Below are 15159 nucleotides of genomic sequence, written 5' to 3' on the forward strand. Positions count from 1 at the left end.
ACTCCTAAATAAAAATTAATAATTAAAAACTAAAAATCTATATATAAAATAAATTTTTAAAATTAAAAATTTGTAAAACACCAAAATTAAACATCCAAAAATATTAAAAGAAATTATGAATTATAAGTAACCTAATTAGTAAATAAAACAAAGGGAAAATTCTTCTGAGAAAATACTGCTATGAAAGTTATTTGAGATTGGCTTGTAGTTGAAGGTTCTTTTAATTTTGTTGCAGGAAGCTATGTCGTCAAGTACAGCCTGTCAATACCTAAAAAACAAAAATAAATAGTTCCTACTGTCCCATTGATATATCATACATGTTTTATTTTCATTCAATTTGTAAATTCTATATCATAAATCCTTGTTTTAGATATGTTTTGGATTAAATAGCTAACCTTAATTTAATCTTAAACCAATAGAATAATTTAATTTTAAACCAATATAATAACTTAAACCAATAAAACTACTATATACATGCACACCTTAATTTATTCAAAAAAAAAAGCATAACATTAAGAAAGGTGCCATCTTAATAATATTTTTATAATGGGTAATATTTATCAAAACTAATAGAAATAAATTATTTTCATATTTTTAATATACTCTCTTTTTCATAAAGTTTATATGAAAATATCTTGAATTGATATAAATAAAATCCAAGTCTAAGAAAATATATTAAGTTATTTAAATAAATATAATTTTTGAAATCGAGATATAATCAAAATAAAAATAGGATTTTCAGAAATAAAATGAACCAAAAAAACTTTTTACTTGTACATTCTTTTTAATATTTGCCAACACAACTTTTTTATAAAAAGCCATAAAATTGAGCAGCTTTGCAAGTCATTACACCTATAATACCTATTTTAAAATTCATACTACTTGGATCATGGCTTTACTTAGACAACCTCAATACAAACATCAAAGTTTTTATTAATCTGATGCCTTGTATCAGATTACTATAACCTCACACAAAGTATTTCTGATACCTTATATCAGATGTTTGTCAACTTTAAAAAATAAACTGTAAATTGTCTTTGGTTTTGAACATGCAACATATAAATGGATACTAATGTATATAAATGAGACAAACACAGTTTTTTAAGATATACACGACATTTGTAAGAAAAATTATTAATATAAAACATTTAAATCTATTAAAACAGGAAATTTGTGAACACCTCAGTTCATTACTTTTATAATGTAACATTATATACAAATAGTCGTTTGAATATACTAATTACAATTCCTAAAATAGTTTTTTGTATCTATTTATACTTTTTATATACAGTAGTACCCAGTCTTTACATTCCTGGAAGTCTTTCAATATTGAAACATTTGTAATCAATAATAAACTTCAGTCATAAAAATGTTTATCAATTTCATAATAACTTAAAAAAAAGTTAATAATATGTAAAAAATTTATCCTTCATAAAAATATTTAATGAAGTTACAATGCAGGTACCGTAAAATCGCCTAAGCTCGGTCACTTACCCAGTGAAAAAGCGCACATGGGATACGCGTGGATTTTTTCCACATGTAACCCATGTGGGGATTATTATTTTGTCCCATGTGGGTTTCATATGGTAAATCCCACATGGATTCCATATGGTAAATCCCATATGGGATACGCGTGGGTTTTTACCACATGTAACCCATATGGGGATTATTATTTTGTCCCATGTGGGTTTCATATGGTAAATCCCACATGGGTTTTATGTGGTAAATCCTACATGGGATATAGGTGGAAAATACGACATGTTATAGATCTTAAATGCCACATATTTTAATCCAAATGGTATAAAAGTAGTCAATACTAGACAAATGAAAGTCCGAATGCTTCTATGAAAATTTTAAAAATTCTTTTAATTTAAAATTACTTAAATAGTAATTTAAAATTAATCATCGAAGCTTTCAGAGAGGCTTAACTTAATCTGGTATTTGCTACTTTATCCCATTCGGTATTCAAAACGTGTAGCATTTTTGATCTTTTACATGTGATGTTTTCCACCTATAACCTATGTGGGATTTACCTTAAACTATTATGACGAAATTTTATAAAATTAAAAAACGTGTTGCAAAATGAATTTATTTAAAAATAAATGCTATTAATCAATACATCCAAAACGAATATTAAAAATATTATTTTTTCTTTTGCGATTTACACGCCGTTTTTTGTCAATTGAATTAATTAAATCGCTTCGGCTTATATATATCGGTTTTTAGTATCTTCTAACTTTCTTCAAACATTTTCTAAAAAAAAAAAAAATATAAATACAAATATATATAAATATAAATATAAATATAAATATATATATATATATATATATATATATATATATATATATAGAGAGAGAGAGAGAGAGAGAGAGAGAGAGAGAGAGAGAGCAATTTTAATAAGGAACCTTATTAGTCGAGCAATTTTAATTATTAGCCAGTTTGAAGTCATTAATGACTACAATATTTCACAAATAATTATTTCCTAATTTATTACTTACAATGACTAACGTTTATGCGTAATTGAACACATATTATGCGTAATGATCTTGAACCCATGAGGAGAATCCTGAAAAAAAGTGATCAATAAGGAAAAGTAGTTAAACAAAAAAACGAAAACAAAAATGTAAAAACCTACTTTTTCAATGATGTAGACTTCTATAATAACAGGCCTTGACATCGCGCAAAATGCCGTAAAAACTGAAGGCCGATTAAACTTTCACTTTTACTTATATTGATATATTTTTATATTAGGTAGGGTGTAATGGCAGCCTATGTTTTCTAATAATAATCTCTAGTAAAAACGGAAATATAAAAAGAAAACCAAAAAATTGTTAAAAGATAATCATATTTTTCGTATTTCAAATTTCATTAAGAATATTTATGTAATATTAAATAATATCAATAACAAGCAGAACCATAACAAAGTATATATCTATATATTAGAAAGATAACTGTATTTTTAATTTTTTTTGCTAAAAATGGTAACAATAAAAATCACCAACAATAAAAAACACCAATAAAAGTTGATTCAAGCAAAAAAAAAGTTTTATCAATATATCTCAACAGGGTTAAAGTCCTTATACTTGGCAACTTGTAGTCAATACACATACAATCATACAAACTTCGTCGCATAGCAAAATACTCACATATGCTCTACATATAATATCTGAAGTATATAAAACTTCACCAACATTAACTTTTCTCATAGCATTAAGGTGTTCGAATAGAATATTTGATTGAAGCGAACTTTCTTTATTTTTTAAAAATCTAACTGCTTCAAATAAAGCTGATTTTGTTTTTATTAACTTTAATTTGTTTACAGCTAAATATGAAATATTACAAATTGTGCCATTATGGTTAGCTACAAATGAATAATCATTGAAAATTACTAAAATAAATAATGAAACACCAAGTTTGTACATTTTTGATTGTATGTGTAAACTTTTTTTATTAAGCTGGAAAACAATAACATCGTTATTATCACTTAACAAAGATTGAATATCGTCAAATATAATTTCATCCTCTTTTAGAAAATCATTTAACTCATCTGGTAAAATGCTTCGAAAACCGCTTGAAGTTACATTTTTTCTAACTTTACTTGCTGGTGTGGCTAAACAACTAGGCGGAATATTTTAAAAACAGATGGTGGGTTTAAAGGTCGTTGCTTCCCATATTTGCTTTCAAAAGGTGCTTCATTTGGCCAATGCAGTTGACATAATGCTGTATAGTCTGTAACAATAAAACCAGTTCTTGGGATAGCTTCACTACATCTTTTTCTCTCCTCTAGATTCTTCGGGAATTTATAAATTAATATTTTTGTCGTAGTTGAGTATTGATATTTTTGTTGTAGTTGTAATTGATATTGTAGTTGTATAAATTGATATTTTTGTTGTAGTTGAGATAGTTCGACTTGCAAAGAGATACACAGCATTTTAAAGGCATTTTTAAGGCATTTTAATTATTAAAAAAACTTATCGTTAGTTTGACAATATTATTACCTTACAAAGTTAACGCCTTGAACCTTACATCAACATCAAGACAATAACAACGTTATTGTCTTGATGTTGGGCTATCTAATTTATAAACCAATCACATTTTAAAGATTTATTAAAAAAGCGCGAACACAAACTTTCATCTAATGTTAAAAGATGAAAATGTTAACACAGTATTAGGAATTGGCCTTCAGTTTAACAACTTTGTTGCGCGATGTCAAGGCCTGTTATTATAGAAGGCCGCGGTCACACATAATATAATATTCTGAAACTAATAAACAAACATCTAAATTTCTATAAGTAAATTTATTCTTTGATCATTGCCTTCATATCCTATCTTATTTTCATATCATAATCTATTATGGAATTATTTATATAACATATCACAACAATATTATTAAATTTGTGATGTTCAAATATCATATGAACATTCTCTAACATGTTCATATGATATTTGAATATAGTTCTTGAGTATATTATCTGCAAACAATTGACTGATGCAAGTTCTAATGTTGTCAAAAACCAAGCATGCATGCATGGGACACTGCAGTGTCCCACAAAGAAATGCAGGTTTGAAAGTCAAATTTTCTTTATTAAAAAAAAAAAAAAAAAATAGGGAGGAGATAAGGAGGTTTCTGTAACTTTTTTTAGGCTCCAAAACTTTTAACTTTATATATAATAAGGTTCATAAAACTTAAGGGACTAACGAAGTACATTGAGGAACAAAAACAGGATATTTACTGAAACTTTTAAATTTTTAATCTGGAGTACCACAGTGTAATTGGGAATAAAGTCTTTGGGTCCAGTATTCAAAGTAATATGATCTAAAGTAATATATAAATTAAATAAAATGCTTTAAAATGCATGCAGTTATACATATAACTCCTGATAGTTAACTATATGTATAACTAGTTATAAATAAAATTTATTATATAAACTTATTTTTTAAGGTTATGCTTGAACAAATTAGAACCAATTAATTCAAATTCAAGGTCTCAACATCTCCTCCCCATTGTCAATTAATTCAATAATTGACAATGGGGAGGAGATGTTGAGACCAAAATAATGTCAATTAAAAAATTGAATTAAAAAAAAAAGTAAAATATTTTATTTTAAAAAAAAGTAAAACAATTTATGCTAGCTATGAGCAGGTTTTAGAGGTATTTACACCAACAATGTGGTCTAAAAACTTCTTGCTTTTGTTGCTTAAAACTGTAGAGGATCATAGGAAAAACAATTTAAATTCAGAAATTAGCTTGCTTATCTGAAAGAACAATTTACGCATTTTTTTTTTTTTACTTTTAGTACTGTTGAGAATAAATGTATAACTGAACCAGAAAAAAATTGATGGTATATGCATTTTTTATATTATATTAAAAATTCAGATATACCGTCATAATACGATAACAAAAACTGACATCATTTTCAATGGGAAATGGCAAAAAATTGACTGAGTTTGATAAAGGGTGAAGTTGTTCAACAAACCGGGTCATCATCTGACATCATTATGCATAGATGACCCTACAATTTAAGTAAAATAAGTAATCAATTTGCCATATTTCTCTTTAGAAAGTGTAAGAAAAAAGCATTGTTATGCTGAGAACCTACCTATTGAGCAAGCTTTGACCACCTATTTTACAAATTTGAGAGACAGAAGTGGAAGTGCGAATCGTAAAAGAACTAATAACAATGCTCTAAATTGATTTTAACTTTGTAGACTAGCATTAATATAGTATTTAGTAATAATACATGATTTTTATAATTTGTATTTATTTCCATTAATTATCAGTTGTCAGTCTCCATTTTATAAAATGAATTAAAAAACTATTTATTTATAGTATAATAATAATACATAAATACTAGTTTCCTAATGCTATTATCATCACAATGTTAATGGTATTCGTTTTAAAGTGAAATTTTGTATCAATTTTATTGTTTTAATGTTATATATATATATATATATATATATATATATATATATATATATATATGTATATATATATATATATATATATATATATATATATATATATATATATATTACTTTTACTTTATTTACAACACCATTTGATATACAACAAACCCCTACAAAGCTTTCAATAATTCAGTTAAGATTCAATCTGAGTTATTGAAACGTAATAAATTTAACATCAATAACAACATAAAATCACGTTCAACAATGATAAACATTCTTACTGTAGTAAAATATAGTACTAACTGATAAATTTGAACAAATAAATATAAAATTAACAAAAACAATGAATAAATAAAAACATTAACTTGAACTTTAACTAAATCTTGAATTTGAATTAATTGGTACTAATTTATTCAAGCATAACCTTAAAAAATAAGTTTTTATAACAAATTATATGTATAAATAGTTATACATATAATTAACTATCAGGAGTTATATGTATAACTATATGCATTTTAAAGCATATTATTTTATTTAAACATTACTTAGATCATATTACTTTGAAAACTGGATCCAGAAGCTTTATTATCAATAACACTGTGGTACTCCAGATTAAAAATTGAAAAGTTTCTGTAAACATCCTGTTTTTGTTTCTCAATGTAGTTCGTAAGTCTCTTAAGTCTTAAGGACCTTATTATATCTAAAGTTAAAAGTTTTGGAGCATAAAAAAAGTTACAGAAACCCATCCTATTTTTTTCTTTTTTAATAGAGAAAATTAGGAATTCTTTGACTTTCAAACCTGCATTTCTTTGTGGGACACTGCAGTGTCCCATGCATGCAAGATTGGTTTTTGACAACATTTCAACTTGCATCAGTTAATTGTTTGCAAATAATTTACTCAAGATCTATATTCAAATAACTATAATATTATCCTAATAATACGTCTATTTGCACAAATCTTAATCTTATTTCTATAAGGAAAGATAAAAATTATTCGCGGTACTTACATACTTGCTTGCCATTCTCTTTATTAATATATAATAATTTCTCACAAAATAAACGTAACGCAATGCAATGTCGATTTAAAAAAATTTTTTTTTAGTTTTTTTTTAGTTTCCAGCTTTTAAATTAATTCCCATGCAAATTCCACAGGAAACCCACGTGGGATTTCCCATGTGTGTAAATACCATATGGTTCCCACATGTAACCCATGTGGGATTACCCACATGGGTTTAAGGTGACAAATTTCCATACGGATACCACATGGGAAAATCCGTCCCACATAAATCCCATAAATCCCACACGGAACCCACGCGGAACCCATGTGGGACGCGGTTTTATTTTTCACTGGGTAAGCTTTGAACATTTATATATCACGCTTAAATAAAAAATTTTCAATTTTTTTTCCTGAAATATACAAAAAATTATATTGATAATCGATATTGTAAAAATAAAAAAAATGAAAAATAAAAATTAGTACTCAATATTTAGTTTAAAATGAAAATATAAATATTATTAACGTATCACCAACTTTACGTCACAAATAATGAAAACTAATTTTTAAATGTTGCTTTATTGTAAAATTATGATATAAATTCAGATAATACCAGTAACTAAGGAGGGCGTCGTCCCGGGCTCAAATAAAAAAGTCGTTTTGGGCACCAAAGAAAATCAAAAAGGAGTACATAAAAAAAACGCCTTTTTAAATATAAGTAGTAGTATTTTAAATTTTTATAGTACTTAGACAACTATTTTATTACTTTGGTCATTATCACATTTGCTACGCCACTGGTTAATAAAATTGAAAATATATTTTATAACTAATTTAAAAAGGTTTTTTCAAATAGCAAAAAATACTAAATTGCTTTTGATGAGCTTTGCATGTTTATTGGCAACTCTTGCACGTATCGTTGACCATAGTAGAACAGCAAGATCCACACAACCAATCGTCACAGGATTCGCAATGCATCCATAATTGTCGTTGAGCTGTAATTTTATATCAAAAAAAAATATCGCAAGCTTGATATTTTTTAGAACATAAAGAACCGTCAGTTTATTTTGAAATTACGAACGAATTTTTTATTCAAATAAAATACCACGACGCATATCCAGAATAAATGATGATAGATGAATGTTAGAAAAGTGCGTTCAGAGACCTTTAAGAGACCTGCCCTCGTGAGGGGCGTCTCAAAAAAATTTAAGAGAACTGCCCTCGTGAGAGGCGCTTAAAAAAAAATTGAGGAGACTTGCGCTCGTGAGGAGCTCGAGAAAATTTGTTTAATGAAGCGTGACGAAAAGTATATAAAGAGTGAAATAAATAAAATAGGTTCATAATAAATGGAAGCGGAAAACAAACCGTTACAACAATTTCAATCACCGTCGACAGTAGCAGTAGTTCAACCTTATAAACCTGATCATCCGATAGATAATGGTGGTACGCATGACTCGCACGGCAATCATATTCGACCGTTTCCAATCAATTATAGGTGAAAATTGTAAAGAAAAAATAATGACGATATTAGCGCTTTCAACTCTTTTTATTATTATTGCAGTTGGAGTTTATTTATTTGGAGCGTTATCGGGAGTTTTCATATTACTTGGAACAATGATGGGATTATATATTTGTAATAAAATAATAAAAAACACTTTGTAAATTTTTATTTTTTTATATATTATAATAAATCATTAGGGTTTAATATTTCTATTTCCGCAAGAAATTCCTCCAGAAATAGCGCCACCTAAAACAGCTTTTCCAATTGTAAGTAAAAGAGGTATAAGTTGACTTCCTACTGTAGCTAATAAGGGTCCTATAAATTTTCCACGCATACGTCTTCGTCTTCGTCCGGCACCTTTTATAGGTGGTAAATAAACTCTTCCTTTTTCTCTTCTTTTTCCAGCTCCTTGCAATGGAGGTAAATAGACTCTTTCGCAGCCTCTTTTTTTACCTTTACCTTGCATAATTGTTTTCAATGAAAGTAAATATTGTCCTCTTCCTCTTTTTTTTCGCATTTTATGAAGAAAGGATGGAAAAAAAGTATAAAAATTTTTTTTTATAAAGATCTATTTAAATAGTTTATAAATACTTCTAGATGAGTTTTTTTCATGTATATCATATGTTTATTTCGGTCAATTTATTACGTGTAAAGTCAAAAGCATATTTTTGCCAAGAGGGTATTTGTTTTTGTATGTATTTAGCAGCTGCAATGGTAGCTATATCGTTTACAAGTTCTCCAAAACCTTGTCTTTTTTTATTTTTTCAATGAAAACGTTTTGATCTTTTATAACGTATTTTATAGTGTCTTTTATGAGTTTTTTATACATTTTTTAAATTGGTAAAAGAGCAGATATTAAAGAGGGAGCTAAAAATGCTGCTAGCAAGGGTAGAAATTTACCTCTCATACGCCTTTTTAAATGTCTTCTTAAGTGTTTTCTGCCAGCGCCTTTTAAAGGAGGTAAATAAACTCTACCTTTTCCTCTTTTTTTGTATGAGCTTTTTTTTATTTTACAAGCGGTGCAACAAAAATTTTTACGCATTGCGTTGCTTTTGAAGATAATCCAAAGCGTAGCCTCCTACGTTTGATTTTAGTAGCCGTTTAACAAAATTTCTAACTTTTGTAAAAAATTTTCCTTTTCCTCTATGATGTCGTGCGCTACCTCTATGATGACGACGACGGTGTCCGCTTCTGCTTATACGCCTGCGAGCCATTAACACAAGAAATAAAAAAACAAGATTTTGATTCTTAAAGATAGTCGTTTGCTTATAAAAATATAATACAAATAGGGTTTGTTTAATAAAAAGTAAAAACGTTTTTATGACAAATTAAGACGATTTAAATTTGCTAGGAACATTGGTTACTTGAGAATTATCTGCTCCTCCTCGAACTTCCACGAGTTCAGCTGGATATTGCAAATACATAGTAAGTACTCCTTTAAATTTATCTGTAAATTGAACAATGATTTGAAACGGATTATTTCCAGCAATAACAGCTGGAGGTTTATTGTTGACAAAATTGAAATCACTAGTGGTGTCAATAACCAAAGGTTCTGTCGTGTTAGTAGTACTAAAATAGCGAGTAGTATGTCTCAAAAAACTGTCATCGTCACTATTGTAATAATCTGCAAAATTATTAATGTTAAAAGTAGAGAGTATATTTCCTTTACACCAAGAAACATGACTTCCCCAACAGCTTAATTGATCATCTTGCTTGGTCAAATCGTATTCAGTAGTATCACCTGCTGAATTAAAAAATGTTCTTCTATAATTATAAAGAGTCACTTTTTTAATGATATTGCAAGCCATTTCGACTGGTGTTCAACAATTTTTGTTCAAATGATTGCTTTCTTTTTTAGATGTAACGGAAAACATAATGTTGTGAGGTACAAGATCGGCTGTTTTTATACTTCCCAAGTTGAGAGTGGCTTCTGTAACATTTTTTACATTGGTTACAACTTGTTCGTAATGAGCAATACGAAGTAAAGTATAAGGGTCATCTTTTTTACTGTTCAGATATAAAGCTCTTTCTAATGGTAAACTGGGTTTAAGTCTATAATTATCAACATAAATCATAGGGTTTTTAATAGCTACACCCACGTTTGCAAGACTTATCATTTCAGCATCAGTGATAGGTCTTATCCATTCTAATAGTTGATTCATATCATTTTCAATATAAAATTGTTTATTTTTTCCAAAATATTCTTTCATTTGAAAAACTTCACATAACAAACACAAAGGTACTCTAAATTTATAACCTTTATCACCAGTTAACATAGCATTATATCTATCTCTTAGCGCTATTTGATAAGAGAGAGGTGTTGCTGAATTGAGAGTTCTGACGACTCCATTAGGGTCAGCAGCTTGCACAAGTGTTTTGGTTTCGGCAAAAGTAACAGCTTTAGCAGTAGTATCGCCTTCTTCTATTAATCCCAAATTAGGAGTAATCATTAAATCTCTAAAAGGTTTCATATAGCTTTTTATAATCAATAGTGTTCTGAAACGGTCATAAGCTCGATTAACAATAGCATTGTTAGCGCAATTAGTATTGTTTATTTGATAATTGGGATAAAATTTGACAGTTTTAATTAAAGCGTGAATAAAATTTAAAACTAGACACACTTTTGCTACTAAACCATTATCTGTTGTAGGCGTAAATCTTGTTTGCGTGCTCAAATTTTTAAAAAGAAATAAATCAAAATCCAAATACCAATCTTGTGGATATGTCCATTCGTTAAGTATAGTGGTAAAAGTAATTAAATTAGCCATGTCATAACTAAGATCGTAAGAAAATTTTTGATTTGTAACAGCAATGACTTCATCTTGAGCTTGAGCTGTTTGATAACCAGGATGTTTTTCATTTAAAATAGCTTTATATTCAGCGCTAATATTACCACTTGTTGCTTCTTGCAATAAACGATTATCGTGGTCAGTTTGCGCTAAAACATCTTCAATAGTAACATGTCCATTTGTGTTAGGTGTATAACGATTACCGTCACCGTCTCTCATATATTTAGCTAACGAACCCATTTTTTTTAAAAGTAAGAAATTTAATTTTTTTTTTTTCTATTTATTCATCCTCTGATTCTGAAGTGCTTTTTTTGAATGGTATTTTTTTATTTTTAACGTCTTTTAAAGCTCGAGTGTAACCAAGTTCAAATAAACTTTTTTTCGTTTTTTTTTTTTTTCTTTTTTGTGTTATTCTGCATGAGCGGACTTGATAAAATGGCTGTTTGTAGAATAATACAGTTTCTACATAATCCGTTTATTTTGTCAACTGCATTTACTTCTTGAAAGTATCGTGAACATATGCGTAAAGAAGTTGATTTATTTTTAGGTTTTTTTTCAACAATTTCTTCTTCTTCTGAACTTTCGCTTTCAGATTCTGAATATTTTCGTTTTTTAAGTTTGGGTTTGATTTTAACATTTTTTTTCGTTTTTTTGGGAGGTTTTTTGTCTTGTATTTCTTCTTTTTTATATTTCATTTTTTTTATTTCGTCCAATTTTGATTTCATATTTAACAAATCAGATTTAGTAGAATATTGAGTAAGTTGATTTTGTAATTGTTGCATGTGATTTTTAATTTGATTAAATTGATCTTTAGGATTTATTTTTGAATCTTCCATCATTTTTTGTTCTAAATTGACCAAGTTTTTGTTATATCTTCCTTCAGCGCAAAAGAGACTCATTTTTGTGCAAAAAAAAAAAATAAAATGGATGAAAAAAAAAAAACTTTTTTTTCTTTTTATATTTTTTTTATTAATAATAAAAAATAAAAGACATTATTTTATAGTAATCAAACTAGTTAATTGTAAAACGGAACCATTTAAATCTTTAATGTAGCATTAAAAAAACGGTAGAACTGAGATTGTTAAAGGTGAGCGGTTCAGATTTGGAATTAAGAAACGACCATCTTGTTTGTTTTCAATCGTCCACACCGTTCATATCAAAGGTACTTAATCGACCTTGTATAACAGTGTTACGATCTTTTGTAAAATCAATATTGGTGGTGACTTAAGTAGGATTGGTGTAATCTAACAAATTAAAATAAGCAACAATTCCGGTAACAAAAGTTCTATTCATATACATTCCACAATTTACAGCTTGATCATATTTGATAAAAATGTAAGCGTCTGTAGCAGTAGGAAAATTGGAAACGTTGATATTAAAATTACTAATTTGAACAAGAGTGCATCTTAAGAAAGCCAATTTTTTTTTTGAATTTTAAAATCAAGAATCATGGTATTGATCATATTTTGATGCATTTGCATAATAAAAGGATTGATTTGTTGTGTTAAACCGTATTGATCTCTTTGTAAAAGTAAAGTATAAGGTATAGGATTGTTTCCAATAGGTTGATACATTTTTAAAATGATATTTTTTAATGGCAAGCTATCTGTCCAAGTTTGTATAATAGTTAGCGATTAAAGTGCTATCGAATGTCCATATTTTATGAATGTCTACATGCAAGTTTGAAGGTAAAACTTGAATGGGAGTACCTTTCATTTCGGGAGTACCAATAGGAACATTATTCCATGTATAACTGGTATCATAATCTGAATAGGAGTTACTTTTCATTTCAGAATAGACGTTACCTTTCATAAGTAATGTGCTAATTTTCATGGGTGATAATAATTTTCTTTGGAAGGATGGTAAAGAAAAAAAAGTATAATAATATGAAGTTCCATCTATAGGATGAGGAATGCATGAAGGCACACCCTTTGCTTTTTTTGTAAGATATTTACTAAACATGTTAAAATTGGGCCCTGCATAAGTATGATCGTCAAAAGTCAAGTTATTTAAATTGAGATTGAGTAAATTATTTGTCATGTTTAAACTTTCGGTAAAAACATCCATCATTTTTAATTCTCTTTCAGGCCATATGACTTGATCTGCGTTAAAAAAAGGTAAAGGTAAAGAAGCTAACGGTATATTTTTTATAGTATAACGATAATATTTTCTTTTGGATGTGAGAGGAAAATAAATTTGATAAAAACTTGTTAATAATTGTGTAGGTTCTACGCCTAAATCAGCTGCTGTAACATAGATAAGTTTTGTACCAAATCCAGTTGGAGAAGCAGTTGTAAAAGCAGCTTTGATAATATCTACAAATTGTGGTAGTACTATTTTTTCATTGGTATAAACTCCAGGATAAAGTGGGTTTTTAGTGTCGACATAGTCGTTCAAAATTTTCCATAAAGATTGAATACGAAGATTGACATTATAAGGTATGTTGAAATCGTTAAGATTAGTTTCTAAGTTATATAGGTTGCCTTCAAAGGGTATTGTGTTGGTGTTGGTTATTATTTTTAATAAAAAGAAAGCAATTTGCCACGGTACAATGTGTTTCATTTTTGATTTTGTGCTTTCTGCATTAGGTAAAAAGTTATTAACATACACATCTAGATCAACACTAAGAATATTATTGTCGGCGGTTAAATTTGTTCTAGTTAAAGCCGGATTTTTGTCATTGGGTGAGAGCATAATATGAATAAAAGGTCAAACAAAGGTTTCTTCTATACCGTTTAGAATAATTTGTCTTTCGGGTGAAATAGCTGCTATTTGTGCGGCGGTTAAAAGCGGATGTTTTGCATAAATTAAATAATTTTTACTAGTGTGAGTATTTAATCATAAATTGAATATGTTGTCGTATAGAGAATTAGTAGTAATATAATCAAATTGTAATAATTTTGTAAAACCTTCTAGAACGTACACAATTGCACTTGCTCTATTTGAAAAAAAACCGAAATAAGATAAACCTCTTTCTTGTAAAGGCGAGATCACGCTTAGGGTAGATCGAATACGTTGTAAAAAAGAAGGATTTCTTGCGTATTCGTTTCTTTTTTTATAATACCATAATAAATTATAATTGGTTCTATTACTAAATGGGGAAGTATTGACGTTAAATAAATTTTGTTGAACATTGTTGTTGCTATCTAAACTAAACTTTTTCATGGGTAAATCGATTACAGCCGTTTTGTATCGAAGTTCAGTTGAAGGATCAAATAAATATTTTGGATTAAAATATTTTGTTGATGAAATTTTACCATCTTTATTATAATAACTTGAAAAAAAGTCTGAAAAATATAAAACTCTATTTAAATTAGAATTATAAAGTTCCAAGTTTCTAACAAAAAAATCATCTTGATAGGCGGTGGGTGTCATAACGCCAAAGAGTTTACCTCCACCTGACGCATTAAAGGTCCACATATAACTCAAATGATCGGCGTTCATGTTTTCCATATCTAATATGTCATAGCAAGGAAACGTGTCACCTGGTAAGGGTATATGATTGGTGTACAAGACAACATTTTTAGTAACAAGATAAAAATATTTTATGGGTCTAGTAGGATTGCTAATCATATCGCTTTGAACATCTGATAACATTTTTTTTATAGCAGGTTTGGATTCCATTCATAATCCGTAATTGTTTTCAGAAAACGATAGGTTTTCGTCTACTCGAGTTAAATTAGTAGGAACATCCATACTCGCTAAATGTAGAATGGTATTATTTTTAAATGTGGGTTTGTCGATATCGTTGGGAGTTAATGGTTAACTAAAATTGTTCAAGACATTATAATGCACGCTAGCTTCATTTTTATTTTTAATTTTGCTAAAATAAAAAGTAGTACAATCATATTTATTTACATCTAAAATATCGTCAAACGTTAAATTGTTCATTTTTCTTTTTTTATTTTTTTCTTGCAGTCTTTTCTTCAAAGGTTTTTAAAAAGTATCAACATATTCGCTAAAGTTTTTAT

General features: G+C 28.1%; 1 long non-coding RNA gene across 2 annotated transcripts; it reads right to left on the minus strand.

The window, feature by feature from the left end:
* Window positions 1–2073: 2073 nt before the first annotated feature.
* On the minus strand, window positions 2074–6944 carry LOC136090105 (uncharacterized). 2 transcript variants are annotated; one of them, XR_010643169.1, is made up of 3 exons: window positions 6915–6944; window positions 2499–2566; window positions 2074–2253 (listed from the first exon to the last, which is right to left on the minus strand). It is a non-coding gene; the product is annotated as an uncharacterized LOC136090105 (long non-coding RNA). The 2 variants fall into 2 exon arrangements; XR_010643168.1 differs by lacking the exon at window positions 6915–6944 and having other exon boundaries at window positions 2499–4874.
* Window positions 6945–15159: the final 8215 nt, after the last annotated feature.

The sequence above is a fragment of the Hydra vulgaris genome, chromosome 13, assembly GCF_038396675.1.
Source record: "Hydra vulgaris chromosome 13, alternate assembly HydraT2T_AEP".
Taxonomy (NCBI): Eukaryota; Metazoa; Cnidaria; class Hydrozoa; order Anthoathecata; family Hydridae; genus Hydra; species Hydra vulgaris.